At 51.1% G+C, this 24,791-nt stretch overlaps 2 long non-coding RNA genes across 6 annotated transcripts; one reads left to right on the top strand and one right to left on the bottom strand.

The window, feature by feature from the left end:
- The first annotated feature begins 2,281 nt into the window (after window positions 1-2,281).
- On the top strand, window positions 2,282-9,377 carry LOC144310485 (uncharacterized). Its single transcript, XR_013376216.1, has 4 exons — window positions 2,282-2,458; window positions 2,938-3,107; window positions 7,428-7,527; window positions 7,660-9,377. It is a non-coding gene; the product is annotated as an uncharacterized LOC144310485 (long non-coding RNA).
- Window positions 9,378-13,665: 4,288 nt separating this feature from the next.
- On the bottom strand, window positions 13,666-21,724 carry LOC144310483 (uncharacterized). 5 transcript variants are annotated; one of them, XR_013376214.1, is made up of 5 exons: window positions 20,034-21,676; window positions 19,133-19,184; window positions 16,442-16,567; window positions 16,119-16,245; window positions 13,666-14,811 (listed from the first exon to the last, which is right to left on the bottom strand). It is a non-coding gene; the product is annotated as an uncharacterized LOC144310483 (long non-coding RNA). The 5 variants fall into 5 exon arrangements; XR_013376215.1 differs by having other exon boundaries at window positions 13,666-13,975; window positions 14,610-16,567; window positions 20,034-21,724; XR_013376213.1 differs by having other exon boundaries at window positions 13,666-15,491; window positions 16,119-16,567; window positions 20,034-21,724.
- Window positions 21,725-24,791: the final 3,067 nt, after the last annotated feature.

Genomic DNA, 24,791 nt, shown 5'->3' with positions numbered 1-24,791 from the left:
GATTTTGACTAATGGGCACAAACTTTGTGTGCGCAGAAGTGTTCAATTATGGATGAACTAATTACACCAGTGTGTCGGGCTGGGATTGCCGGGACGTCTACGCTTCACCTCCGACGGGGCCCCAGCCCACTGGTTAGGATAATTAATGAAACCTTGTTCCTGCCTGTTTTGCCAGGCACAAATAATCACTTAATTTCATGATTCTGCATCCATCAGGCAGCAGGGTGCATCCCAGAGGCTCTCCGCCAATGGCAGGTGCAGGAGAGATTTCTGGACCTGTCGGACGTCTGCTTGTTCATGGTGCTTGGGCTGGACATGCCGACTCTGGGTTTCACGAAAGCCACGGGTGAGCGTGTGCTGGCAGGAGCCCCCTCCTTCCCGTTGGCAGCAAGGACCTCTGCCGAGCTTTGTGGAGGTGTCATGTGGGTCCGTGTCTGTGGGTCTCCTCTGTAACCAGCAGACAGCATTTTAGGATATGGAAGGTGGGGTCCTCAGAGCCACTTTCCTACAAAGAGAGGAGGCTCCTCCATCCCCTGTCTCTGGAATGTGGCCAAGGCTCAGAGGTATTGTTGGCTTTTTTTTTTTTTTTTTCCATCTGAGGGCGTGAGTCAGGCAATTATACTCTAGGAAGGTTCTTCCTTTCCCTCAGCTTCCTGGAGAAACAGAAGTAAATTGTCTTTATTTTTTAAATTTACAAGTTAATAAAAGCAACTAATCGATGTGAGGCATTCTCCGTGTCTGGACGTCTTGCTTTCCTTGCTGGGAGTTGCTCAGATAGTGACTTTGGGCAGAGGGGAGTACATAATTCATGCAATCTCCCAATGCCAGTGAACGTCAGAGCCTCATAGTCTGTGCTCTGAGCTGTTCATTATACCACCTACAGGGCAACTGAGGCAGCATCCAGCATGAAAGTGACCAAGCTCCCTCTTCCCTTTGCGTTACTTCCAACCAAGAAGAGAACCTCGTGTGACCCAGGCTTCACGTCCCCTATGGAAGCCACAACAAGGCAAGTATTCAAGGCACGTGTGTGTGTGTGTGTGTGTGTGTGTGTTCTGAAAGTTAAAAACCAGTAGACTGTGCCTGCATTTTTGCAACTGTGTAAACATATGTCTGCACAGCCATGTAGTGTACTATACTTGCAATTTCTTTTCTGTAGAGATTTATGTTTCCTGGAGATTTCTTTCTTTTTTCTCTTGCATGATTTGTCATTAGCATAACCTTGCTTTCTTTCATCTCTCTGTAATATTAACAAATCTCTGGACTCTCACTTAAAAAAAAAAAAAAAGAAACTCCTTCAAAGTTCTTTCTTCCAGAATCTGTGGGTGGACTTGTGCACACCCTAGGGTGGCGGCTGCATCGCCTGTATCAGCTGGAAACACCCCTGCATCTTGGCCACTGAGTTCTCCTTCCCCTTTTCCTTCCCTGTAGCCCACATCCTCAACTAACCTTTTTATTAATACACTTTCAGCTTCAAAATGAATTTAGGTGCACAGAAAGGTTGTGAACGTGGTACTCAGAGTTCCCACGTACCTACCTCCCCTATTAGTAACATCAATGTGGTATGTTTACCACAGTTAATGAACCAACACACATTTTCATTTTAAATGAAAGTGCATGCTTCCCCCCACCCCCGATTTCCTTAGTTTTAACCTAATGTTCTTCTTCCCTCTTCCAGGACTCCATCCAAGAAGCCTTATGACATTTAGTCACTGTGTCTCTTTAGGCTTCTCTTGGCAGTGACAGTTTCTCAGGCTTCCCTTACTTTTGGCAACCTTGATAATTCTCTGGAGGACTGGTCAGATATTTCATAGACTGTCCCTCATCTGGATTCGTTTGGTGTTTTTCTCATGGTCAGACTGGGTGATGGGTTTCTGGAGGAGGTGCAGTGCCCTTCCCATTACATTGTGTCAGGATGCACGCTGTCAACATGACTCACCACTGTGACTGTGACCTTGACACTGGGTGAAGTCCTGTTGGTCAGATGGCCTCCCCACTGGAAAGTTACCCTATGGCGTTAGTTTTATTTATATGGTGGTCTATATTATGCTTCCAATTGTCCCTTTGGAAATTGCTTCATCTGGCAGTGTCCACTGGGCAGGGCAGCCTGGAGGTGGCACCATGACATGAATTTGACTCACTCTGGCCCTTTGGTGACCTTTGGCTTTGTGCCTTGTGTTCTTTGGTTGACATTTTATTCCTTCTCTACTGCTTCTTCTGATTATTATTATTTTTTTTCCCTAGGACTCTTAGCATTACTCATGTCAGGACAGAGTCATAGGGCAGTGGCCAGTCCCCTCGGGGAGCACTGCTCTTGCACATCGCAGAGTATTAGGTGGTTTCATTCCACTGCCATTAGCCACATGCCGAACACTGATGTTCCAACCATCTGGCCACTGGGAGGATAACTGGCTGAGACAGCAAATACCGTGATTGCAAGAAGGCCCGGCTGATCCTGCTGGTGAGCTGGATGCATGGCCCTCCTCCCCGGCCCTTGCATTGCACTGAGGTCCCTCTGCATCCTGTGTGTGCTTCCTACAAAGGGCCCTGTTCCCTGCAGGGACACTGGCTGTCTCCCTCAGGAGAGAGTGGGGCCACATGGGGATGTCAGTGCATTTCCAGAACAGTGATCTTCTTGGAGCTTTTTTCCTACACAGATGGGTATTTCTCGGTTCTGATCTAATTGAAAATATTAGGAGCTAATGCTACTGAGCCCTCGCCAGGCATTTGGCACATCCACAGCTGGCTCACCACAGTCCTGGGTGTTTGCAGCTACTTCTTAGCTCCTTTGCTAGGGGAGAGACTGAGGCTCACAGGCGGGGAGTGTTGTACCCAGTGTCTACAGCTAGTCACCTGTGGAGTTGGCATTCTAACCTGCTCCAAGGGACTGCAGTGTGTTTGCTTGCTGTGTAAGGCTGTTACAATGTCCTCCTTCTGCAGCCCGTCTGTGCACCAACCCAGGCCCATCCAGGACACTGTGGCATTGCAGTGGCCAGCTCCTGTGGGATGGTCAGAGCCCCTCCATTATGGAGCGAAGGTCCTGCAGTCCAGCCCTGAGGGGCTCCAGGACCCAAATGGCAGCCTCAGAGATCAGTGGTCATGCAGACATGGTAGGTACTCATGAATGGTGGCTGTGCTGCTCCCGTGGATGGGAGCTCTTGGCAGGATGGGGAGAGGAAGATTTCATGAGACACTGGGGGCTGCTCCTGAGGCTGAATGGTGAAGGACAAGGACAGGTTTCCCCCATGGTTGCACCTCTGGAGTGAGAAGCAGGGCCAGAAGCCAGCAGCAGTGACACATGCCTGCACCTGCCAAGAAAATGATGTGACCAGTAGGGAAATGGCACTGAGAGGCTCTGTGTGGGAGGTGAAAGGTCGTGAGAGGCTGGCTGGGATTTTCTCCCACTGGTGGCCATGGGCGGGTGACTCTGAGCCTCATGTTGCTCATCTGTAAAATGGGGCAACAGCAGGACTTCCCCAAAGTGGTGATCATGGTGTCAGTGTGATGACTGCCCCGGTGGGGGAGAGGAGGGCAGGGAGAAACCAGGTGCAAAGGCGTGTAGACAGATGGGAAGGCTCAGCACTGTCCCCTTCTGCTCTGTTCCCCTGGGCGTCTTCCAGCTGACACCTGCCTGTCAGGGCTGGGGCACTCTGGTGTACAATTGCACTCTGGTGTACAATTCCAGCTCCCCGTCATGCTTGCCATCTCAAGGGACAGAATCGAGATAGACAAGGGCAATTCAGCTCTTCACATGCACAGTGGACGAAGGTCTGGGCAGGGCTGGGCTCAGCCTGCATCCTGTATTTTATACACACAAACACACACCCCTTTCCTCACCATCTTCTCACAGAGTAAATGACAGTGTGCTTTCTGCAGAGAAGGGGCAGCTGCTCTGCAGCCAGTCAGTGTGCCGGAGGAGCTTCCAGTGTGTTCAAGGAGAGGCAGCGAAGCACCTGCTGGGTGCTTGCTCCTCGTAGCACCTGTGTGGTGCTGGACTGGTCCCTGCCTTTGAGAAATGTGCAGTCTGGGAACCACATGAGGACGACGCGTCCTGTCGCCGTGTGCTTGTAGGTGGGCATCTATGTTTGTGACAGTATGCAAGCAGGTGACTGGGGACGCAGTGTCAGCCTGTGAGGCTGCCTGAAGACGAGTTGCAAGGTCCTCTTTCTAAGCAGGGCACTTCTGGTGATAACAGCTGCTCCGGAGAACGTCAGCGAGGTGAGCAGTCACCTTGCACGGCCCCACTGTGATATTAAACAGCCCCAGTGACTTCAACACGTGAATGAAAACTACGTCTCTCCAGTGAAGGAAAGCAAAATCCTAATGGATTTGTTCTCAAATTGTGTACTATTGTCGAACACAGGGAAATGTCAGAGTAATGAACACTTATATAAATAGTGCACTCTAGCCATTACTTCGGAGGTGCATTTTTCAACTAATTAAGACCATTGGGGATGGCAGAGATGTGCACTGTGGTGATTTCTCACAAAGGTTGGATCTTGATACACCAACAGGTGGCAAGTCCTCAGCCGCCTATCTCTCCATACATCTCTGGAAGAAGCAAAAGAAACTTCCCCAATAGTCCTGAAAACACCCCAAGGTCAGCAGGACAGAGCAGAGTTCCTGTCCACCCTTCCTGGTGAGAGAGTGGGTTTCCTCCCTCGACTTTGAATGGATAGTTCCCGAGGCCCAGAATGTGGGGTGGCTGTCCTGTGTCATTTACACTAGATTCTCATGTCAGGTGCTCAGGTGCTTGATATGCCTCCTGAGAGAAAGAGTGACAGAGAGAGATGGGCTGGGAAGAAGGAAGGGAGGGGGGTAAGAAAGGGAGAGAGAGAGAGAAAGAGAGAGAGAGATAAAGGCACTAAGCACTTTGCAGGAGACAGCCACCACCGTGCATTCATAGGCTTGGGGGAGGGAGAAGGGAGGAGTGTTCCCACCCTGAGTGACACAGAGAAGTCCTCCTGGCTTCAGAGCATCCTCACGTCCAGTGCCGGCCACACTTAACTACCCCCTCTTACACCAATGGGACAGAAGGCCAGTCACCCCAGGGCTTGTGTGAGCCCTGAAAAGGTGGGTGACCCCCTTGGCTGAGCCACTTTCTCTTGCTGTGGCAAGGCAAGAAGGCCCTGCCCTCCCTCACTCTTGCGGCCCCCAGACCCAGCACCTCCTCCTGCTCCCACCTGGTGGGTCCCAGCTTGCTTGGGGCTGAGGCCGATGTGATTGCATCTTCATTTTACCAGTGTTTTCATGGCCACTGCTCCTGGCAATATGAGGCTGGCAATAAAAATAATTTATTGGAGGGATGTTGATAAAGCCTTGCTTATTGCAAACAGTAAATTAAAGTGAGCGCTGCCACCTTTCTTTCCCACCCAGGGAACAATAACCACTCGCGGTGAACTCAAAGGGGAAGGGGAACAAGATATAGGACAATCGTTCAACTTCACCCGTCTTACCAGCAACCTCATAAAAATTAAGGAATAATTTTTCAAAGAGATAAGGGCTGTAGGGACACGGAAAATCAAAACAACCAAATTGTTCCTGCCCGGAGGAGGTGCATGTGGGACGGGAAGGGATTTCTTTTCCCATTTTTAATTTACGAGAACCTTGTAAACTACAAATTAAAGGAGCAATAGTGATTCAGAAGGCTTGATTCATTAAGCCTTTATTTACCTTTAATGCCTCCAAAGAAAAATAATTTGGTTACTGAACATGAGTTATGGGCTCAGAGCTGACATCTTCCCACACAAATCTCTGGGCTGCTTCGGGGTGGGGCCGCTGTGTACTGAGCAGAGGTGGCAGCTAATAGCAAGCACTTGCTTCCCAACAATTGTTGGGGTGATTGTTCGGAAGTGAGCTTCCGGGGGTGGAGGTGGTGATTCAAGTGGGATGGCTGCTCCCGCGTTTGGTCCTCAGGCCTAGACGTGGAAACAACTGTGAGGAACACATGCTGGCCAATTCTGGGACTGTTTCAAATTTGTGTGCCTTTTCCTGAGAAGCCTGAGTGTGTGGTCAGCACTCATAAACAGCAAACAGTAGGAGCCCAATAAATATGTTTTTAAATGAGTGAAAGAGGAAATGAATGAATAAAGGGACTTCATGCATTGCCCCCTGGTACTGGACTTCAGGGTGTGGGAGAGTCTCCATAAACACACTGCATCACTGCCTACGGGACTTCTTAAAGGTGAGGTCCTGATGCCTCTGTTCCCTTCGGTCACCAGAGCATTACTGCAGCCAGGCCCCTGGCTGGAGAAGAGGTCAGGCCTGGCCCCAGCCCTGTCTGAACTTATGGCCAAATGTGACCTTTCCTTCAACAACTCATCTCTGTGGACCTATCTAGTGGCTTCTGAGGGTGAGGATGAAGTCAAGCCAGTGTACAAGTGGGGTGAAGTGCCCACTAGAGTGTGGACATGGTGATGTATCCATTCTCCACTGCTGTGTAACAAATCACCCTGAACTGAATATACACGATGCCAGATTTTAGGTCCAGAAGTCCAGGCATGGGTCAGCTGGCTCCTCTGTTTAAGGATCTCATAAACAGACTGAGATGGAGATGTTGGTCAGGGATGGGGTGTGATCTGAAGGCTTGACCGAGGAAGGATCTACTTCCAAGCCCACTCAGTAGGTAGTGGCAGTGGTCAGTTCCTTGAGACCATTGCACTGAGGGCCTGCTTTCCTCACTGGCCATGGGCCAGAGGCTTCCCAGGGCCTTGCCATATGGCTCACAACACAGCATCTTGCTTCATGGGAACAAAGCAAGCAGAAGGGCAGGAGACAGAAAACCAGCAAGACAGACAGAAGCAAGAGTTCCTTGTGAGCCAATCCTGGAAGTGCTATCTCGTGGCTTTGCCATATTCTGTTTATTAGGAGTAAGTCCCTAGGTCCAGGCCAGACTCCAGAGTAGGGGACCAGGCCAGGGCATGAACGCCAGGTGGCAGCCCGGTTTCCTCACCTGTGATATGAGAGGGGTGATAATGCCAATTGTATAGGGTTCTTTTGACAGAACGTATGTTTTTAAAGTACTAAGTCCAGAGCTTTCTACATAATAAACCCTCAAAAACAGTGGCCCTCTTTTCTAGTGACATGATATTCCAAGAGTCATTTGAAAAGCCCTGTGAAGTGATAGAATTTGTCTTAGGGACCTGGAGACTCCCCTTTAGGGATTATGAAGGTTAATTTTATGTGACAATTTGACTAACCAGGGGATCCCCAGATTAAACATTGTTTCTGGTGTCTTTGTGAGGGTGCTTCTGTGAGGCTGGTATTTGAATTGGTGGGATCAGTAGAGAAGGTGGCCCTCCCCACTGGTGGGTGGGCATCATTCAATCCATGGAGGGCCTGAACAGAACAAAAGGGTGGAGGGAGGAGGAACTCCTTTTTGCCTGCTTGCCTGCTGAGCTGGGATGTATTTTCTTTTCTTCTGCCCTCAGACTGGGACTTACATGACTGACTCATTCTCAGATCTTCCCACTTGGACAGAACCACACCAGTAAACTTCCTGAGTCTTCAACTTGCAGATGGCAGATTGTGGTACTTCTCAGCCTTCATAATTGCATGAGCCAATTCCTTGTATATACAAATCCTATTGGTAATTTTTCTTGGGAGAACCCTGACTAATGCAATAAATCTTTCCTCTTTCCTCATGGAAACCCCCTTCCACAGCTCAATCAGAAGCACACGCTGCAAGGACTCTGCTATCAATTCCTCCTGGTATGAACCTTTTTGCTTGCATTCAGGCTTCCTCCCATTGGTACCCCAAAGGTCCTTGGACTCTGCCTGGAGAATGTCAAGCAGGAGCAGGTGGGGATCTTTCTAGAGATCCCAACTGCAGAGAGTTACCAGCTCCACCTGCTTCCAACAGGACACTGACTTCAGGGACGGTCACCACATGGAGACACTGAGAGCTTTTAGACTGAAACAAAAACATGGATTGACAATGAAGATCTCATTGCTTATCCAATACTCTTGGAATAAATCAAGTGGGAGTGCCTAGAAAAGACAGTCGAGTGTAAGGTAAATGGTCATGGTGCAGGGGTGACTCTGAGTCCTTCGTTAGAGAGCCAAGAGTTCTTTCCACTATGAACTTTTGGACTCTCTGCTGCTCTGCTTCTGCACTATGTTGGCTCATACATCCCTCTTCTTTTCTCCTTGGCATCATTGATGGATTTTATGAATGTTTCCAAAGGTGGGCTCCCAGCTTAATTGGGAGTTGGTCCTGGGCATCTTTACACACCACGTCATGGCAAAGAGGGCAGCTCTTTAGGCTCTGACTGCCATCTCACCCCATGAAAGGGGCCCATATTAGGAATGCCAGAGGAGTGTGGGCATCTGAAGTTGTGTTTTGTTTATAGTCACAGAGCTGCCCGGATCCCAGGCAAAATCCAGTTTCCCAAGTCCCAGAGATGCTGACTGTTCCTGCTTCCGTGCTCTCTCCAGAATAATTCAGACACTGCTTGGGAAGAATTCAGAGCTTCCTCAAGTCCCAGGTGGTCACAAGACTTCCTAGTGAAGACATCTAGCTTGGGGAAGAAGGTTGAGGATGACATTTGAGGGGATCAGGCAAGAAATTGGTTCCTTAAAAAAACAATTGGGATCCTATTTTTGGCTTTTACTCCAACCATCTGTTATGGGCTGCATTGTTTCCCCAAATTTATATGTTGAGTTCTAACCTCTAGGAGGACCCTAAGGTGACCATATATGGGGGTAGGGGTTTTAAGGAAGCAAATAGGGTAAAGTTAGGTCACTGGGCTGGTCCCTAATCTGATGTGACTGGTGGTGCCCTAATAAGAGGAGATGGGGATACAGAAACAGACATGAGCATATGAGGACTTAGGGAGAGGAAAGTGTTCTACACATCAGGGTGAAGCCTCAGAAGAACCAGCCCTGCCCATGTCTGCCTCTCAGACTTCCAGCCTCCAGGACTGGGAGAGAGAAATCTTTGTGTTTTAAACTATCCAATCTGTGATTCTTTGTTATGGCAGCTGAAGCAGACTGATACACCATCCCAATACATACAGAAAACAAAGGACTAACATTAATTTCATTAATTCTGCTCTGGAAGTGGATATGCTTGGTGAGGTGTCCCTGATGCTTTATCACCACTGTAGGCTCAGGTGCTCTGGAACTATAGCAATACTCAAGGAGGAGGTAGCCAGGCTGGGTCTGGTCTCCCAGCCTTGACAGGCAAAGGGGATGAGGTGGTTCCTCTTGCACCGGTCTCATCTTGCTACAAACTCCCCACCTTTCTAGGAAGAACCTTTCTGGACAGGACTGGGTGTGTGCCCTGGGCTGCCTCTTGCGGTCCTCCCTGACCTGGGCTAGGGATTGGGTCTGAGCACCTTCCCCCTCCTAGCTGCTGCCATGCACACCTGATGGAGCATCTGAGGCAGAGTCTGAGCCTAGGTGTTTTTGTTTTCTTTGGATACGGGCAGCACTGAGTTCCACCCCACGTTTTGGCCATCTCAGGTTTCTTTGTTCTGCCTCTGTGTTATCATCTCTAAAATGGGAGCAGCAATGCCTTCCTCTGGAATAACAAATTAGAAGTTGGGGGTATGTCTTAGTTGGCTAGGGTGGTTGTAAAAAAGGACCCCAGACTGTGGGGTTCAACCATAGACATGTTTTTGGGTTCTGGAGGATGGGGTTCCAAGGTCAGAGTGCCAGCATGGTCAGGGCCTAGGGATGGCCCTGTTCTTATCTATGAACAGCCACCTTCTTGCTGTGTCTTCACAAGGCAGAGAGACACTATCTCTTCTTATAAGGGCACTAATCCTATTCATGAGGTCTTGTGAAGGTTAGTTTTATGGGTTAACTTGACTGAGCTGAGAGATTCACAGTTATTATTTCTGGGTGTGTCTGCGAGGGTGTTTTTGGAAGAGATTAGCATTGGAATCAGGAGACTGTAGAGCTGATGGCCCTCACAAGTGTGGGTGGGCATCACGCAAGCCAGCAAAGACCTGAATAGAACAAAAAGGTGGAGGAAGGGCAAATTTTCTCTCTCTTCTCTTGACCTGGAATATCCATCCTCTCCTGTCCTGAGATATCACCACTCATGGTTACCAGGCCTTCAGATTTGGGCTGGGACTTAAACCATTGGCTCTTTTGGGTGTAGAAAAAAATTATACCACCTACTCTCTTGGGTCTCCAGCTGAGAGATGGCAGGTCATGGGACTTCTCAGTCTCTGTAATCATGTGAGCCAATACCCTACTGTAAGTCTCTGTATATCAGTATACATTCTATTGGTCTGTTTCTCTGAACCCTGACTGATGCAGGACTCCTTCATGACCCATCACCTCCCAAAGGCCCCATCTCTAAATACCATCATGCTGGGGATTAGGGCTTCAACATATGGATTTGGGAGGCACAGAAACATTCATTCCACAGAAGGGGGGGAGGATATGTTTTAACCCCCACAGCACAATGACTATCTGAGGAAACTGGACCCCACTCCTGAGGGATTGGAGAGAAGAAAGGGGAATCTGGATTGTAAGGGGAGTGGGGTCAGAGAGTCATGGGAGCTGAAGGGATGTGGCCATTGTGGACATCCCACTGGCCTGTCCATGGATCTCATGGTGTCACTATGTCCCTGGATGTTAGACTTGGTTTTTGGAGCAGTCAGCAGGTGTAGGAGACCTTTGGCCATGGAGGCAATAGACCCAGTGCTGCTGCTCACCAGTTGTGCCCCTTGGCAGGGCATTTACTCCTCTCCTGAGGAAGGTCACCGTACTTTTGGGGTTATTGCTATGGTTGAGTGAAGTGATGTATTAAGCCCCCAGGCTGGGTGTGATAACTGGGCCCCCCTGCCTCCTTTCTTGGGAGGAAGTACACCAAGGGCTCCACTGCGGAGGGGCTGGGTTTCCAGATCCTGGCAAGCAGTCTTGATCTCAGCCAGCTGTTCTCATGCTTCTGCCTTACATGTGATTAAGTTACTCCCCTATTTATTTTAAAGACTTGTCTTATCACCTATTTACAAGACTTATGGATTTCTCATTACTTCCTTTGATGGGACTCAAGCTGAAGTGCTTTCTGCTCACTCCATCTGAGCTCTGCCTATAAAACATGACAGTAATAATGTCCAAGGGAGGAGCAGGCCATGCAGGGATCGGGGCCATGCAAAAGGCATCCTCCTACATGCATCAGGGATTTATCACAACCACACACACCAATGCAGGCATGCCTCCCAACAATTGTCTATAGATGCTCAGCCCAGATCCCCCAGCACCACGTCCCAGGAAGATACAGATGAGAATCTGTCTTTAAGGTCATGAGAACTTCCCTCTGAGACTACCCCTACTTCTGACCCAACTGCAGAGATCATGGCTCTCAGAGAACACCCTTACTTCTGACACTAACTTCAGCTTTTGGGGTTCCCCTTGGCTATGCTCAGGTTTAAAAATTCACTTACTCTCAGAACTAGTTGAAATCTGTTATAGTTACAGTTTATTATAGCAAAAGGACACAGATTAAAATTGGCCAAAGGAAGAGACTTGTGGGATAGAGTCCAGGAAATGTGTGGAGCTCCCACCATCCTCCGTGCTGTAGATGCATGGAGCGTGCTCTTTCCAATAGTAGTGGTGACCACACACACACACTATCCCCCAGGAAAGTCCCCCAGCCTTGGTTTCATCACATAGACATGCCCACTGCCCACTGAAAACGACCAGCTGGGAGGTCAGGCATTAATAATAATAATAATACCTCAGTCTCCAGTCCCTCTAAGGGTGAGCTGATACCACTTGACCAAAGCCTCCACCCTATGTCAAATTGTTATACTATCCACCATGGCCCATGGTGCCCAGGTAAACAAGGAGACTCTTATCAGACAGGAAATTCCAAGAGCTTAGAGATCACTTTCCAGGGACTGAAGGCAAACACCAGAGCTCTCTTTGGAAGAGTTAAATCCTTTACTACATACTGTATCTTTCTCTTGGCCAAGAAGGCTGAGTTATAAACAAACTGAAAGGTGCTCCTTACATATTCATAGAGACATATGTTTACAGGAGGTGGGTGAGCACTGAGTCAGGATAAAATTCACACCTGATAGCACTGTACAGAAGAGCTATCCTCCTTTGAGCCTTGAGGAATTCCCTGCCCTTCTGTAAGGCATGTTGGCTTTTCTCACCCTGGTCATAGACCACTGCTGAAGGGTTGACTTCCTGACAACAAAAGCCTAATTTGAATAAATAAAGTGCTGGGGTGGTGGGTATGGGCAAGTTCACCTCTAGACTCAAATAACCAAAAGACTGAAGATGCCCAAAGCATTGGCACCACAACTCTTGGAGCGATGGATTACCAACAGGAGCTTGATGGAGGCTCTGGTTTAGCACAACTCTGTGAGCTATTGTGATGTGAAGCCAACTTGCTAGGGAGACAAGGATAGAGACAGGGTCCTATTGGCAGATATTCACTGTGTGAGTATTGTTCAATGAGTAGACAATGAATGGATGAATAGGATTGGATGGATAGTTCATTGGATGGAAGGATGGATGGATAGAAAGAAGAAGGGATGGATGGATGGTTGGATATATGGATAGGAAGATGAATGAAGAGAAGGAAGGTTGGAGAGAAGGATGGATGGGTGGATGGATGAGTGATGTGGTGTGGGAGTAACATGATGTGGGGGATGCAAACACTGAGTAAGAAGTCCAAGCTGTGAAGCCAGCTCTAGCTGGCCAGATTTGTATGAGGATCAAATGAAAAAAGAAATGCAGGTGTAATGTCCAGCACAGCATCTGGTGCAGACTAGGCTCTTAGTAAAAATCAACTTCCTGTGTCCTCTTTTCCTTGTTGGCACTCAGTGCCTACAAGTTCCACTGGGCTCTGCTATGTTGCATGGTTTGGCCTGTGACCAATAGATGTGTCTCATTTTGGGCAGAGGGTGGGGGAGTGAGTCCCCTCCCCAAATACCGTGTCTGCAGTGTTTTGACCCTTTGCATACAGATGCTGCATCTGTGTTGAACTCACGACACTCATTCACTCAATTCTATCCCTACCTACAAACATCAGAACAATTCTTTGTGGCCGTGGACCAGACATGGCCATCCTCAAGAAGGTGTCCTAGTTATTCAGATTGACACAGATGCTCTTTCTTCTTGGACCTTCATTGCTTGGTGTCGGGGAAATGATGGCTCTGGTCCTGGCCCTGATGCAGGATCCTGGGTGGGCACTCGTGTAGCTGTCCCTTGAGGGATCTGTTTGTTCTGGAGGGAAAAATACCCACCACATTCACCTTGACCCCTTTAGAATCTGCATTGAAACCTTTGTCCAATGATCCCTTTATGGGGATGAAACACTTGCTGGGGTCAGGGTGCCCCACTTGCATGAAACCACAGCTACCTTCCAGGGTCAGTGTCAGATGTGTTGAGGGGCAGGGGTGCAAACGCTGGTGAAGGACATGCTTGATGATTGTCTTCACTGAGCAGTCACAAATACTGTCCTCTGTCTCTGGGGAGTGATGGTTTTGGACGGTGACATACGAGACGTGTCTCATCCCCCCTACCTGAGGTCTCTGGTTCAGGCTCCCACCAGACCTCTCCCTCCCAGGAAGCCCCACTGGAGCATGAGGCGCCTGTGATCACCAATCAATTATTCCTTATTAAGTATATTTCCTTCATTAGTCATTTCTTTGCTGCTTCATTAGTCTCTTAAGTTTCAGTGGGTTTCAGGCATCATTGAATATGAGATAATTTATTTTATTAGGCAATTTATTTTCTGGGTACATTTTTAAAGGTCAATTAATCAATTTAAATGGATGGGTGAAGGATGGGGATCCAAATACTCCTGAGACAAAAGTTATCTCATTGGCACTTTTGGGGGAGAGGTTTGCTTTTCTTTTCTGGCTTGGGAAGGATGGGGTCAAGTGGAGCCAGAGTGGAGGCATCTTGAGCAGAGAATAGCATTGAGGACGTGGAGGCCCAGCTCCCTCATCTCCTTGGAAGGTGGCAGCCACAGCAGGAAGTACAGAGATGCCCTGAGGAGGAGCTGGAGGGAGAGACAGTCTGTGGTCTGAGGCTTGAAGCTCATGTGTCACTGGCCCGAAGCCCGCCCCTGGAATGAAAGGGATCCCATCCACGAAGCTGAACTCAGACTGCGTGTTTCCCCAGTGCCTCATAAATAATAAATAAAAACACATTATAAATATTTAACAAGCAAGAAACATGCTCCAAGCCAAAAGTAAACCGTCAATGAGTGGTTTCATCTGCTGCATCCAGCAAATTGCCTTTTCGCCCAGATTTCCAAACGGAAACACTTGGTTGGATGGAGGCTCTTGTCACTCGCAGGGGCAGGTGCCATCTCTGCTCCGCTGCCTGACCTCCCAGCTGGTCGTTTTCAGTGGGCAGGAAACTCGCTGGCTCATGAGAGCAAAATAATGGGTGTTCTTCAGAATCAGAGATTTTCCCAAGCAGCTATTTTCCTCCCAAAATGAGTTTCTGAGTGATTAATATTATTGTCAGTTGATTGCTACATAATAAATGATAGCAGCCAGCCACACATGCTTACTTCGTGTGGGGACATTTGTACATGCTATCTCATCACATCCTTGCAAGAATAAAGCAGGTACCACCGCTGTTGTCACCTGAGGAAATGGGGCGGCGAGGTAGCCCAGTTGGCTCACCCCCGGGGTGTGAGGATTTGAACCCGGGTCTCTGGCTCCCCAGCTCAGCAGCTCTCTTACTAGGGGTCATGCTGGTGCTCCCGATGAATTGCCGCCTGGCCCAGGCTCTGAAGCCACCAGCTTTGGGGGAAGATGGATGTTTCTCCATCTTGGGCTGCTGATCCTGGGCTGATCCTGGCAACCATGCTGGGTCCGCAGGGAACTGGTTGTTTTAAGGGGAAAAAAAGCAGTGGAACATTTTTGTTTGTTTGCAGAACAAACAAAATTGCATTTTACAGAAATCGCATTACACTTTAGTAATTGCTATGCATTTATGGATGGGTATGAACCATGAGCCTCGGCTGAGTCCCTTGAGCAGAAATTACCAGGATGCTGTTACTCTCAGGTCATCACATTTTTTTTTTTTGGTAATTGGCATGCTATTGTTTATGTTTGTAAACATCTGTGCTTCTCCTTACTTTTTTGGGTGGTGGTGTAATCTACTTCCAGTTCCTAAAGATAGATCAACACTTAAAAGTAGTTATTAAAGCATAAGCATAGTGATACAGATGGGAACATAAATAGTACAGCTTAGAATAGCTGAAACAATGTACATAGTGTGTGCTGGACTCCAGCACAAATACAGCCTGCAGATCTCCGAGCGCTGAGGCAGGCAGGCTGAGCCTGTGGGGTCCGCACGCTGGAACTTGCTGGGATGGGGATCTGATTGCCCAGGGCCCCCAGGTGTGATCTCTTGGGAGACTTTCAAACGGTGACGTGACATCTTGGAAGCTTTCAGTTCATTTTCAGAAGAGCCGAGTGATTGCTCTGGTCAACCAAGGGAGCTCATCGTCCCTAAATGACATTTCCTGGCACAAAACTGACACATGATGAATCCTGTCACTGTGGACAGAGAGATCAAAGCAGTGAAGGTGTCACTCAAAACAGTGAAGGTGCACCCCTTAGAGCAGCAAGAAGTGCATGCCGTGCCACCGCTGCGAAGTTTGAACAACTTAGAGGCACCTGTTAAGCTCAGAGAGGACAGGATGGCGATTTGCCACCATCTGTCTACCTTATGACACACAGGGACGCACTATGTGTGTAAATGCTGTTCCCAGTGTGTGGGCACGCCAGCATGCCTGTTACAGCATGGTTGGATGGAACCACAGGTGGGCTCAGTGTGAACGGCTGGTGGTGTGTGGCATTTCACATGGAGGGAGAAGAGCTTGAGGACTCCTGGGTCCATCTTACAGGTGAAGAGAGTTTTCGTAGCCAATGATGCTCTGGTGAGTTGTGGCAAAAACCCAGAAAGCTGGGTGGAGGTTGGCGCGGAGGCTGTGCCATTGGTGTGTATGCCCTGGACAGGGTCCTGGCACACAGGTTAGCCTGGGGGGGGGGGGGCGAGGGCTACTGTGCATGGTGATGGAGAGCATCATTTGCAGGAAACGGTGACACAGAGATAAGGCTGTATCTCCAGCCAGGGTGCCCTGTGAGGAGATGGGCAGAGGATGCAATGTTCTGCTTTCTCACCTGGAAGCTGAGGGGCCAGCGCTCATACAGGCATTTGAAATGAGAGATGGGTTGAAAAAAACCTTTCACAATGCTCATCACACCAGGAAAGGGCTGTCACCCCATGGCCAACGACATGATCTGAAGGCTGAGAATAAGACATCATGATGATTTTCTTCGCTGGCCAGGACAGGAGGATAGAGGACTTGTTTCTGAAATATTCAAAACTCCATCCCACATTGCACGAGACTGAGAAGGAACACTCTCAGTTCAAGGCAGAGACATAGCTACCCCTCTCTTTCCCCAGTTGGGTGAGACGTCTCCGTTCCCAACTTTGGACCAACCTGCCACCACACACAGCTCCAAAACTGGTCTGCACCGAGGAGCTCCTCATCGCTGGTCTCTGTTGCCCGTGGGTGCCCCGGAAGCCGCCTCCACCACCAGCAATCCCGAATGGCAAGCCAAGACTCCTTGTTATGGTGGGAGGAAAGTGAGGAGAGAGTCAGGTGAGTCTGCCCCCGGGTTCAGGTTGTCTTCCCCAAAGCAGCTCTAGGTGTACGCCTGCAGGTGCAGACACTGTCTGTCTCAGCTGTCACTACCTTATATAATCTTTAAATGCTGTGTTTTGTTTCAATTTAAAAAGTTTACTCAAAGGTGTTGGTTGGTATGCAAGCCCAATGCCCACTATGTCACCTATGGGCTCCAGAAATCCCTTCTCAGGTGGATCGAGGCTGGTGTCTATGGGATTTGATGTCACAGTGGACAGAAAGGGCATTTATTTGGAGCCAGCTGTGTGCCAGGCCCTTCCACGCTGGGTCCAACCACATGATGTGGTCCTGAGCTGAGGGGTAGCATCTTTATTTTCAGGTGGAGAAGCCAGATCCACGGAGGTGACCTGGACAGACAGGTTAGGTTGATATGTGGTCCAATCTAAAGCCACCGATTCCCAAGCCCTCCTGCCCCACCCTGGACAACTTTAGGGTCGTAGGACCACCCTCTCCTAAGGAACTGAAACCTCTGCAAGCAGTTGCCACTCTCCTTGGCCCCTTCTCACTGTAGAGTTGGTCGAGATCAGCACTGATCCTGTGCCTCTGAGCTGGACACACATCTTGGTGCCTTTGCTCAGAAGCCTCCCCCCAGGGCTAGTGCTGGGGCAGGGGTACAGTAAGGGTAGCAAGCTGAAGCCCCTGCGGCCATGGAGCTGTGGCTCCGTGGAGGTGATAGAGGCCACTGGGCAGCCACAGGTGTGGCCATCAGGTGGATAGAGCCTGGGCCTCTGGGTGAACCAGCTTCTCTCTTGGAGGACTGTTCCGCCTCCCACCTCCTGTCTGTCCCTGCTCCAGCCCAGTCTCATGTGGGGAGTGGCCCTCCACACAGCAGAGTACATGGGGAGCCTCCCGGCCCCGGGGATGCCACCTCCTAGCCCCGGGAACCAGCCCTGGACTCCTGCACTCAGGGAGGGGCTCCTGGCCTCTGCTTAGACGCCTGCTCCTTTAGCTTGAAAGATCCGGAGAACGAGGGGCTCCATCCAGTCTCTGCGCTAACTGTTCTCCCTGGACTCACAGCTCACTTCAAACCTGACCTGATAAATATATGATCAGGAAAGTCTGCCAACAGGAAGGCTCTGGAGAGCAGAGCAGAGGAGCTGCGGCCATCAGAGAGCTGGCCACGGTGGGCGCGGGCGCTCCGTGCCTGGGTTTGGCCATTTTGCTGTCGAGAAGCCAGGACATTTATCTTTAACGGGGTCCTGATATGTGTGCTGGTGTAGGGTGTGTAGCCAGAGGGGGCGGGGGGGAAATCCTCAAAATAAGCTGTTCCAGTGAAAACCGAGCTGCAGGAGATGGGGATTGGTGAACGTTGTGGGGGGGGGGTCTCAGCCCCTCCCTGTGGAAGTATCCTCCCAGAGTTTTCTAGAAGGCTTCTATCTCAAGAAGCCCAGCGCCGGATTGCCAAGAGGGACTGAGTAATTAGCCTGAATTTATATTAATGGCATTTTAGATTAGTCACAGCTGAGCCCCCCTTCCATCCTGTGCACTGGGGAGCCAGACGTGAAGGAGAAACGGAAAAATATAAATAAAAAAGTGAAAAAGACAAAATAAAAGTGCCAGTTGTGTCCGAGGGAAGGAGCAGAGGAGGCCAAGGGGGAGCAGGAGGCAGGTGGTTGTCCCATCTGTGCCTCTGGCAGCTCCCAGCGGCCTTTCCTTCTGCCTGTGCCTGTGCCTCTCACCCAGTGGGGTCCCACGATGTGGATCCCATGCCCTGGTCCCAGGTGACTGGTGCGGGAGCCTGTGTGGGGGACTGAAAGGCCCCCCAGTGGTGATCCGGCCAGAGCCTGCTGTGAACTCAAGCTCCACACCCTGCAGCCCGGCCTAGACCCTGACTCCACTGCTTCGCAGCTCTGGGACCTTACGTGGCTTCCAGCACTGCCCTCACCCCCGGGTTCCTGTCACTGAATGGGGCCAAGGCTGGTGCTGGCTTGCTGGCGGCTCTGCCTGCTGGCGGCTTGGGAATACAGCTGTGCCCCTGATGATGAAGCACCTCTGGGGCTCAGCTCCATCAGGGCCTGGCCTCTAGGCAGCCGGTGGAACTTGTATTACATGTGGCCCCAGGGCTGCAGGCAGCAGGTGCGCTTCTGGTGATTGTTGTCCCTGCCCTGCGGTGGGGTCCAACGTCCTGTCTAGCATGGTCCAGTGCCCAGCATGGTCCAGCCGGCATTTCTGACGCTGACCCTGACCCACAGGCCCACCCGGCGCTGTCTGTGGGCCTGGGGATCAGCAGAGACAAGACTGAGTCGGTGAATATTCATGAGCTTGGGACCAGGTGTGGGAAGGACAATAGGGGAACAGATAGAAACTCCCCCCCCCCCCCCCCCCCCCCCCCCCCCCGCGAATAGCTCCTGTCCCCTCCCAGCCCCGCTCCATGCCAAGGGCTCAATCTCCAGGTTCTAATGGGAATCCCATCCCCGACAAATCTCTCCCACTCCCCTGAATGCTCCTGAGCTGGTGAAGGATCTCTGCCTGGACCAGACAGCTCACCTGTGCTCTCCTCTCTCAGGAAAGGCTATGGCCTGGGTCCTGGGTTTTGCCCCTAAAATGAAAGCGGTTGTTAATAACCAGAACATGGAGAGGCTTTTATGGGCCTGCTACAGATCCATCTCTTTCCTGGTTTGTTCAATCTCATTAAAAGTGTTCAAACATCTTGCTGCCAGCATGCTGGGAAGGAGGGGGCCCTCTTCGCAGCCTTGTAGGAAGAAGTACAAAGGGCGGATGAGAACATCCTGTAAATGCCAGCTTTTGCCTTCTTGCAGACGTTTGCCAGGGAAATTCTGCAGGAGGGAGAGCGGGTCTCACCTGTCCACATAGGGCACTGCTCAGGTCCGGGGACATGAGGAGACCGCAGCTGGCAGGGCTGTGCTGGTCTTCCCCTGAGGCTCTCCGCATCCCACACTCTATTAAAGGGGTTTACAGAGCAGTCCCCCAACCTCTCCTGAGAGTCCCACTTCACAGACAGGGGAGTGATGCCTGCAGGTACCCCTCTTGGTGGCACGTGATGCTGTGGACAGCGTGGGGTTGTCCTGGGACAGCGGAGTCCACGTGCTGCCTCGAGGAGTGTGGTGCTCTGAGATCTGCCAGGCCTGAGCAGCGCCCCCCGCTCACCCAGGACCCCCAGGGCTTCCTCCTCTTTTCTCCCAAAACCCGTTCCCTCCGACCCCCTGACACGTGGAGGCCACCATCTGTGCTCTTCGGGGTGGCTCGTTTCTTGATCACGTGCTATACCTTAGGTCTCAGCATAGGCTACCTGTTGTTCCCACACCAGTGCAGCACGGCGAGCATGACTGTCCCCATTTCACAGATGGGCCCATCACAGATGGACGGGTCTGGGAGCAGGGGCAGACCCACGGCGGTAGGAGCCAGGTCTGTTCCTTCTCAGGGTTACCTGATTCCGCTGATTCTGAGGCTCGTCCACTCCCAGGCTTGAGTCTGTGGTCATGTTCTTCCCACAGCCTCTGTGAGCCTCAGTTCGCCATCTGTGGAATGGGGCGAGGGTGCCGCTGTGGCTCTGGAGGGTCCGTGGGAGGCTGTCATGCAGGACGCACTCAGGAAACAGCAGCTATTCACGAGTGGATGAGTGGGCTCCGGCTGGCCCGGCCTCTGAATCCCCGCCAGGCCGAGGGCCAGTCCACCGGGCACTGGAGGGCCTTGAGAAGCGGATCGAAAGCCACGGCAAGGCAGGCTCCTGTGGCTCCTTGGTTGCCTGTGTCCGCGGTGGGTGCTGTCCTGCTCGCGGAGCCTGAGACGCCGTGCAGCCGTCCTCCTGATGCGTGGGGACAGCCTGGCAAACTCATGTCTTTCCTCCTTCCAGAGCCTTTTCAGCATTCCAAAAAAAAAAAAAAAAAAAAAAAAAAACCACCCAAAAAACCTTGAAGAATTCTATTCTTAGCATTGAAAACATCTCCATAAATCTATATTGAGAAACAGAACACAATAGACTCTTCTGGTTGAGCGAAGTCGGCCTTTGACGGGTTACGCCAGACATCGCCAATCTCGGCAGCACGAACGGGGGCTCGGAAGCTATAATTTGCCTCTAATTGACACTCGGCCGCCTCCGGGGCCGTCCTGCCCTCGGCTCCTGGAGAGGGGTCCTGGGGAACCGCCAACGATCGCGGAGGCAGATCCGTCCTGAGGCCTGCTGCCGTCCAGAATCGTGGAATCAGCGCAGCAGAAGGAAACAAACCTCCATCTCCTGACCCTCCCTATCTCCCTCCCTTTCCTTCTTTCTCTCCTGGTCTGTCTGTCCGTCTCTGTCTCTGTCTCCCCACCGCCCTGTCAAAAAGAAAACCCCTTTCTCTCTCGCGGATGAGCTTCTCCTTTGTTCCTCACAGCGGAGACAAGTGAGGGCAGGGGGACCCCGCTTCAGCCCTTCCTTGGGCAGCAGGGACCCCGGGGCACGGAGGCCCCCTCACCCCTGGGTGGGTAGCAGATGGGGCTTTTTTCCCGGGGTGTGGTTGTGTTCCCTGGAAGCAGTGTGATCGTCAGGCTTCCAGGTCAGCACCTGCTCCCCCCCCAGCCATAGACCCTCTCACCCTGCAAGGGCTGCCCTGAGCCCCGTGGATCCTGGGGTTCTCGAGGCAGGCCTTGGGGTCTGGTTTGTTCCCTTCAATCCCATCAGGGCTCTTTCCTACTCTTTACCACTGAGCTAACTTTTGATGGATTTTCCCCCAAAGGCCGATGGCTTCTCAGAAGTGTGGGAGCTCTCGTCTTCTATGAGAGCCTGAGTTTGCCCTCCTGTTTGCCCCAGCAGCCTTGCATGGTCCTTGGCACGTCTTTCCATGGTGCCAACTTCTGCCTCCGTAATCTGACAGCCGCATGTTGCTGGCGGCTGTGGGATCTAGTCTCACACGGCTCTGCAAATGACGGGAGGCGTGACCAAGGGCATTTCCTAGATGCCGAGCACCCCCAGCTCCCAGCAGCCTGTCTGTGCCTTTGATGTACAGAGAAGAAGCCAGTTTCTGAAGATCTGATTGAAGTTTGGGCTGTGTCAAAGGTCAGAGGCAGGAACAAACCGATGAAAGCAAACAAAATCATGCTAGAATGACTGTCTTCACGAGCCCAGCGCTGGGTCAGCTGGGTCGGGAATGAATCATTGTTTCCCTTCAGTGAGGCAGAGGGGCCCGTGTCTGCTGTGCTAATGCTACCGGGCTAACCTTTTCCTTCACTGCAATTTCATGGGCGATGAGGCGGGAGGGCGATGAGAAATAGGAGCCCCACTCCTACTGGGGCCACTGTTGCCCCACGTCAGAGATGCAGGGGGTGTCGGACTTCTCTGCTCTTGGGGGAGTTGCAGAATGAGTGTTTCAAAAGCCCCAGAGCCAGTGAACCCAGCAACAGATACACACATACTCACACCCACAAAAATAAGGGCTTTTGCGGCCTCGCCTCCCCAGATTTTGTGGGAGAGCACGAGTCACTCAGGGATGATGCTGAGGACACCGGGCACAGAGCCAGCAGCTACCAGGTCCTTCCTGTGTGGCGGGCCCTGGGCTGGGGGCTCTTCTTTCTAATTTAGGAGGAGCATGGCAGCCCAACAGACCATCATTCACTCCAAAAATGCCCTCTGAAAGATGACCTGGCAATATGTCCTCAAATGCACGTGTCCTGTCCACCCTTTCTGCTGAGAGACTTTTCCTACAAGACCCCCAAGGACCTGGCAAGGGAGGCAGAGGGCAGGATGGTCAGATCTGCTGGGCCAGTGGTTGGGCGGCTTGAGTCGCGTGCAGGGCTGTGTGTGCATGGCCGGACGGGCAGTCCCTTGTGGGCAGAGGTGGGCACAGCAGAACCACGTGTTCAGGCTGAAGTGGGTTCTCTCCAGACTCTGATTTTCTCTGCAATTAGAGAAAACCCACCAGGCTCAGTGCGGGTGGAGTGAAAATAAGCCTGGGCGCTGATGCTGTGAATGCTCCATGTGCGGTCAAGGGTTTGAATAGTGGCACACCCAAGGGGGTTGATTGCTGCTTTACCCGGGTGTGCTTGCTGCCCCTGGTCCTGCTGCTGCCCCTCCCAGATGCCCAGCCTCCAGGCCAGGAAAGGCCTGTCTTGTCCTCTGGGTCTCTCTCAGCTTTTCTTGTCGTGTCCGGCTCCCTCCCAGTGCTCGAACGGCCCTTACCCCCATCCGTTGCTCTTGGCACTTTACTCTGCTTGCACACATTGAGCCTTTGCTATTTGTAAGCTGCCGTGAGCAGGGGCACCATTAACAGCAGTGCTGTTCAGGACACCCTGGACAGTGAGTCGGAGTGCCAGACCCCAGCCATGATCTGGCTGGTGGACTTGGACGGCTGATTAGCCTCTCTGGGCCTCAGTTTGGGCAGGGATGAGGGACCTAAGAACTGGATGATTTGTTAAGAATCAGATGACAGAGTTTGTAAACTGTGAAAGGATGTTTATTAAAGTGTCTTGCATGTGGTTAGACAAAGAATACCAAAAAATCCACTTATTCATTGAACTATAGCTAATTTTGAAAAGATGATGGGCATGTGGATAGCACTTATTCCAGGGAAAAATAATGCCAAATTTCTAAGTTAGAGGCATAATGGAGTCCTGGAGACAGCCTGATAACAGCCACTTTTATTTATTGAGGGCTTACTATGTCCTAGGTGCTGTGTATATGGCTTTGTATATTGTAATCATTAAGATAAAGTGTGGTTGCATGTATCATAAAACCCAAAATAGCCCTGGCTCAGGTGCATAAGAGCCTAAGGGATAGAGAATAAAAAGCTGCCTCAGAGTTTGCATGTGGTCAGGGATGCAGGGTTCTCTGTATTCCTTTTATGCCATGTAAGACTTCCATTCTTAAAGTCACCTCATGAACCAGCCTGGATGCTGGAGCTCCAGCCATCATATTCTTATTCTAGTCGAAGAGAAAGACAAAGTGGGTGGGGGAGGATAAAAGAGATGCACCTTCTAGTTGATTCAGCTCCCCAGTGGGGCTTTCCTGGAAGTCCTACAAGCTCTTCAACCAGTACAGCTGCAGGTAAAATGAGAGAAAGGGAACAGGGGCAGATGGAGGCCACACACATCATTTCAGTGGAAGTGCCACACGTTACTCCTGCTCATGTTTCATCAATCAGATGAGAAATGCTGTTGCTTAGGGGGTGCATTGCTGCTCCACATAAGACTAAGATTATATTCCTAAGGAAGAAGAGGACAGATATCGAGGAGTCCCCTGGGAGGGTCAACCACATGGAGAATACATCATCTAATTCTCAGACACTATGCACATGAACACATGCCTGGGGGATTTTTGATGGAGGAAACCAAGGATCAGAGAGGCAAAGGGCTTTGCCCCAGGCTCCACCCACACTGGAGCCTGACCCAGGCCCTCTGCTGTCAGTGCCAGCTGGATGCACGGCAAGGTCATGATCGACGAAGGACATCTAGGAGAGTGTTCTTTCTCCCTGAAATGCCAAACTCTGGCCATTCTAGAGCAGAGCAGAGGAGGGCAGGGCTGCCTTTGACAGCAGTGAGGGCTGCAGGGGAAGGGAACATTGTCTATAGAGAAGACGTACTTGAAGAGGCTCTAAGTGCTCCTCCAAAGCCCTCTGTTGGCTGTGACTGGTCACTTGAATTTTGCTTGCAGTGCGTGGCCAACTCTTGTTGCACTGGGAGTGGAGGGAGGCTCACCTTCTCCCAGTGCCTTCCTGGGGGCACACATGTGCTGACCTGGCAGGCTTGCCTGTTCTGTGTGGGTTCAAGTGCTCATTACCCCTCATTGGGAGGTGGCTGCAGATCTGTGGTTCTGAGCCGTATATACATGGATCTGGTCTTCCATGGCAGCTGTGGGATGAGGGCAGCTCTGCCAACACGTGGAGGGGTAATGGGCAGGAAACCAGAACTGGCCAATGGTCTGGAAAGTGCCTTCCAGGAAGTCAACGTGTCTCATGAGGCTCGGATGCTGCCCCATTGGCTGAAATGGTCACGTCTTCCAGTGGCTGCTGTGGGGTCACAACCAATACGTGATCTGAAGAGGAAGGGGGCAGGAACTCAGCTCCTAAGTTATTTGGGCACATCCTGGGAAGGCCAAGTTGGGAGGTGGTTGGAACAAGGTGGTTACAAACAGAGAAGGTCTCAGTGTTGCAGGGGGCAGGGGGAGGTCCCCAGGCTGACCTTGGGGATGACTGGGCTCACTAACCCTCCTGCA

The sequence above is a fragment of the Canis aureus genome, chromosome 3 (assembly GCF_053574225.1).
Source record: "Canis aureus isolate CA01 chromosome 3, VMU_Caureus_v.1.0, whole genome shotgun sequence".
Taxonomy (NCBI): Eukaryota; Metazoa; Chordata; class Mammalia; order Carnivora; family Canidae; genus Canis; species Canis aureus.
The sequence above is the reverse complement of the archived record's forward strand: the minus strand, read 5'-3'. Positions and strand labels throughout refer to the sequence as shown.